We start from the raw sequence: 4,694 nt of genomic DNA on the forward strand, positions 1-4,694 counted from the left end.
GAGAGGGAGAGGGAGAGGGAGAGGGAGAGGGAGAGACAGACAGACAGACACAGACAGACAGACAGCACAGACAGACAGAGACAGACACTTGTCTATTAAGCATAGAAATAGGAGATTTAAGTAAGTCACTTAACCTCTGTTTCCTTTTCTGTAAAATGGAGGGCTTGTACAGATAACCTCTAAGGCCCTATTCAGGTTTAAATTAGTGACCACTAATTTTTAAAAATGTTCTTTTTTTGTTAGCATGCTATAAGAAATGACAAGCAGCATGCTCTCAGAGAAAACTGGAAAGACTTACATGATGCAAAGTAAAATGAGGAGAAGCAGGAGAACATTGTACGCAGTAACAGCAACCTTGTATAATGATCAACTGTGAATGACTTCGCTATTCTCAGCAATGCCATGATCCAAGACAATTCCAAAGGACTCATGATGAAAGTGTTATCCCCCTGGAGAAAAAGAGCTGATACAGAACAAAGCAGACTATTTTTCACTTTCTTTTTTGGTTACAGTCTTCTTGAACAAAATGACTAATATGGAAATGTTTTACATAATTGCATATGTATAACCTATATCAGACTGCTTACAATCTCAGGGAGGGGGAGAAGAAGAGATAGAATTTGTAATGCAAAACTTAAAACCCACAAGGAATGTGAAAAGTTGTTTTACATGTAAATAGGGGAAAATAAGATATTATTTTTTAAAATGTTCTTTCTTTGTCCTTCCTTATTATGAATGGAACAGTTATGAGCACAAATATTTCTGCAGTTGAGTGGAGTGGAGAATGCTCCACTTGGGGAAATCAGGAAAGGCTTCCTGTAGGAGGGGACATTTCAAGGAAGCAGAAGCTTTTAAGAGGTGGAAGAGAGAAGGAAGGGCTTCCAGGGCTGGTGTATGCCTGAGCAAAGCATCTGAGATGGGGGAGGGAGAACCAAACAAAAAATCCATTTTGGACAGAAGAGTAGACTGTATAGAAGGAGTGAGGGGCTATTAACTGGCCTTCTGGCTTACTGGGTGATCGACTTAGGAACAGCTCAACATCCCCTGGACCCAAACACACAGCCTTTTCAGCTCAGCAATGCCTGCCCCAGAGCACCCTTAGCTGGTACAGCCTAAGATCATCCTCACATTATAATGAGACCCAAGAGGGAGACACCAGGGGAAGAACACAATATTACTTCACCTCAACTGAATTCAATGGTTGGCAAAGCCCCATGGGGAGGCAAGAATCAATCCATCTCAAAAAGTTTACTATCCAGGAGGGTTTGAATCTCCAGAAAAGGAGAGGCCATTCTATCCTAGAGATGGAAAAGAGTAGGGCACACTGAGTACTAGCCTGGCCATTTCTTTTTCAGATGAACAAATTGAGGTTCTTAGAAGTTAACTGATTGGCTCACAATAGCATGGCCATTAAGTGTCTGAATGTGGATTTTGAACACAGGTCTCTTGAATCCTGGATGATCTCTCTGTCCAGGATACCTTGATGCCTCTTAACCTTTGATCCTCTGACTGTACAGCAAAGGGTTCCATGGTTGCTGAATTTAAGGCAGTAAGGAAGGAAGGGAGAGAGGGAGGGAGGAAAGAAGGAAGAGAGGAGTGAAGGGAGACAGAGAGGAAGGAAGGGAAAGTGAGGGAAAGAGGAAGGAAGGAAAAAAGTAAGGGAAAAGGAGGGAGGGAGGAAAGAAGGGAGGAAAGAGAGGGAGGAAGGAAGGGAAGGAGAAAGGAAGGAAGGTAGGAAGGAAGGAAAAGGAAGGGAAAAAGAGGGAAGGAAGGAGGGAGAGGAAGAAAAGAAGGAAGAAAAGGGATAGGAGGAGAGGAAGAGAAAAAAGAAGGAAGGGAAGGAGGAAGGAAGGGAGGGAGGAATTAAAGGATGCTTAGGATTTGGAGAGAGGGGTGGTCTTATGTGAGAAAAAAAGAGTGAGGGGGCACCTGCTGAGATATGCAGAGGTACTGGAGTAAATGAGGTGTGTAAAGGAGGATGGAGACATAGATTTGGGGTCACTTTGTGGAAATCCTTGAGTGCCAGGCTAAGGACACTCAGAGCATTCTTTTTTTTTCTTTTGGAGGGGGAAGGCAGGGAAATTGGGTTAAGTTACTTGTTCAAGGTCACACAGCTTGTAAGTGTCAAGTGTCTAAGGCTGGATTTGAACTCAGGTCCTCCTGACTCCAGGGCCGATGATCTAGTCACCGTGCCGCCTCACTGGGGGCATTCTCCTGAAGACAATGAGGAGCCGCTGAAGTGGTCTTGGTAGCAGTGAGTCCCCTCCTGTGGAGGAATTCCATCACACCTGGATGCCCATGCATCAGCTGGTCAGGCGCCCTCTGAGCCATCTCCTTGCTCTGATGGCCCGGGGTCTGTGAGCCAGCCTGACATCCTTCAGGGCTCACTCCTTGGAGTTAACCCTCCCTCAGCTCCCCCACACTGTGCGGTGAAAGTGGTGCTGGATGGGGAGCCAGGGAGCTTGGGTTCAGAGTCTGGCAGGGCCTCCAGTGACCACGTCCCTCCTCCCCTCGGCACCAGTGCCCTCATCTGTAAAATGACCTTGGAGGCCCCTCTCAGCCCTGGATCTGGGGCCGGTGCAATAATGCTGGGAGTTAGCCAAATGTGGGCCATCAGCCAAGACTCTGAGTCTCAGTGGAAAACCTGCAAACAGCACCCCCGTGGTATGCCCTTCCAGGGCATGGTGGCAGGGTCGCCCCAAAGTGACTGAGCTGGCAGAAGGCAGGAAAGAATGAATGGTGGGGCCTGGGACTGAGTGCTGAGGCTCCTGGGTCTTCTCCCCTGGGCTCTGCAGGCCTTCCTGGAGCCCTGGACTTGGAGCCCCTCCTGGGAAGCCCTGCCCCAGCTTCAGCCCCTGCTTTGCTTTGCCACCACATCCCAAGGTGGCTTTTATGGCTACCAACAGACCAGGAAAACCCTTAAAACTTTATGGTGGCCCAATAAAAGCCGGTCATAGTTTGGGAGAAGAGCCACACAAGCCTGGGACGATGGGGGAGGAAATAGCTCTTCCCACCTTGTTTTATGGTCCTGGGGATTGGAGTGATAAAAAGAGGCTGGAAGCTGACCAGGCCTGGAACTAATCCTGTTTATGGATGGGCTGAGCAGTGGTGTTAGAAGGAGGTCCCAGGGAGCCCAAGGCATGGCCAGGCCTCCCTGCATCGGTTCCTGAGCCCCTCCTCTCCTTCCTCCTCCTCCTCATCTTCCCAACCCCCACCCGAGGTTGGCTCCTCTTTCTTCTCTGCATCTGAGGACTCCCTGAGCGGGACCAGGAAGGGTCCTTCTCCACTGTCCCTGGCTGCCCCCTGGGCTGCCCTCTGTGCCCCTCTCAAAGTCTCCTGGACCCTTCTGATCCTTCTTCCCTCTGGCCTAGTGTCAAACCCACTGCCAATCCCCCCTTCTGTGATGACCAGCAGAGCGTGGGCTTCCTCTCCCATGCGGAGGACGAAGGGGGCTGTTCATTAGCAGTCTGAGGTCTCACCAGACAATGAGATGCTACATCCCCAGAGTGAGAGGAGGCCAGGAATGCCCAATGAGAGGGGGCAGAGAATGTCAAAAGGCAGGGGGTGCTATCTGTGGCAGCACCACCCACCCCTCACTATATGTAGCCATTCTGAAGCTGAGAGCTCCCACCAGCCTGGTGGTGTGAGTGCATGCACGTGTGTGTGTGTGTGTGTGAGGAGGGTATGTGTGTGCACGTGTGTCCATGTGAATACAGTGTGTGTATGTATGTGTGTGGAGAGAGGGGGGAGTGTGTTAGCGTATGTGTGTGTGCATGTACATGTGTGAACACACCCTTAGTAAGCCCAAGCTGAGGCAGGAGAGGTGGCGGCCGCACTCATAGGTCTCAGAGATGATGGAGGACGAGCCCAGAAGCTGCTTGCGCTGAAGGGACAGCTCTGGCTGATGGTCACCCATGGCCTCACATTCACTGATTCCACTTAAGGCAGTAAAGCTCAGTGGAAAGAGAGATGATGGATCTGGGGCCTGCCTCTGTTACTCATTGTTTGTGTGTCCTTGGACACTCGGGGCCTCAGGGTCTTCTTTGGGGCTGGAATAACTGTCTGCCAAAGGCCTTCCTAGCTCTAAATCTATGACCCTAGGGGCCCAGTGACCCTGGGACCCTTTTGGATATCAGCTCCAATGAACATAGGACCACAGAGACCTGGAAAGGCCCCTTGAGCTCATGGGATCAGGTCTAGAGCTAGAGGGCAGCTGAAGAGCTATCCAGTACAACCTCCTTATACAACTGAGGAGACAGAGACTCTCTGACAGATAGCACCCCCTGCCCCTTGACATTCTCTGCCCCTTCTCATTGGGCATTCCTGGCCTCCTCTCACTCTGAGGATGTAGCATCTCATTGTCTGGTGAGACCTCAGACTGCTAATGAATAGCCCCCTTCATCCTCCGCATGGGAGAAGAAGCCCACGCTCTGCTGGTCATCACAGAAGGGGGGGGATTGGCAGTGGTGTTTAGAGGCCCTGTGGGACACTCTAGACTGGGAGTCAGCAACACTCAGGTTCAAATTCTGCCTCAGATACTTACCTATGGGACAGTAGGCAAAAGTCCTTTGGCATCTCTGGGTTTCAATTGCCCCCTCTATGCCATGAGGGCATTGGGCTCAGTGATCTCAATACTCCTGCTGGGCTGACCCTGGGAGCCAAGCCTGCTGACTGGTGATCATCAGTGAACTTTC

General features: G+C 50.3%; 1 long non-coding RNA gene across 1 annotated transcript in view; it reads right to left on the bottom strand.

Moving 5' to 3' along the window:
* The window catches only part of LOC138169755 (uncharacterized), a 22,136-nt gene extending 21,635 nt beyond the window's left edge, over nucleotides 1-501 (bottom strand). The window contains exon 1 of the long non-coding RNA XR_011170456.1: nucleotides 299-501. This is a non-coding gene — a long non-coding RNA (uncharacterized lncRNA). The remainder of the gene's footprint in view (nucleotides 1-298) is intronic.
* Nucleotides 502-4,694: the final 4,193 nt, after the last annotated feature.

This window comes from Petaurus breviceps, unplaced genomic scaffold, assembly GCF_028583685.1.
Source record: "Petaurus breviceps papuanus isolate PSGF00001 unplaced genomic scaffold, PetGlider_PUasm1.0 373, whole genome shotgun sequence".
NCBI lineage: Eukaryota > Metazoa > Chordata > Mammalia > Diprotodontia > Petauridae > Petaurus > Petaurus breviceps.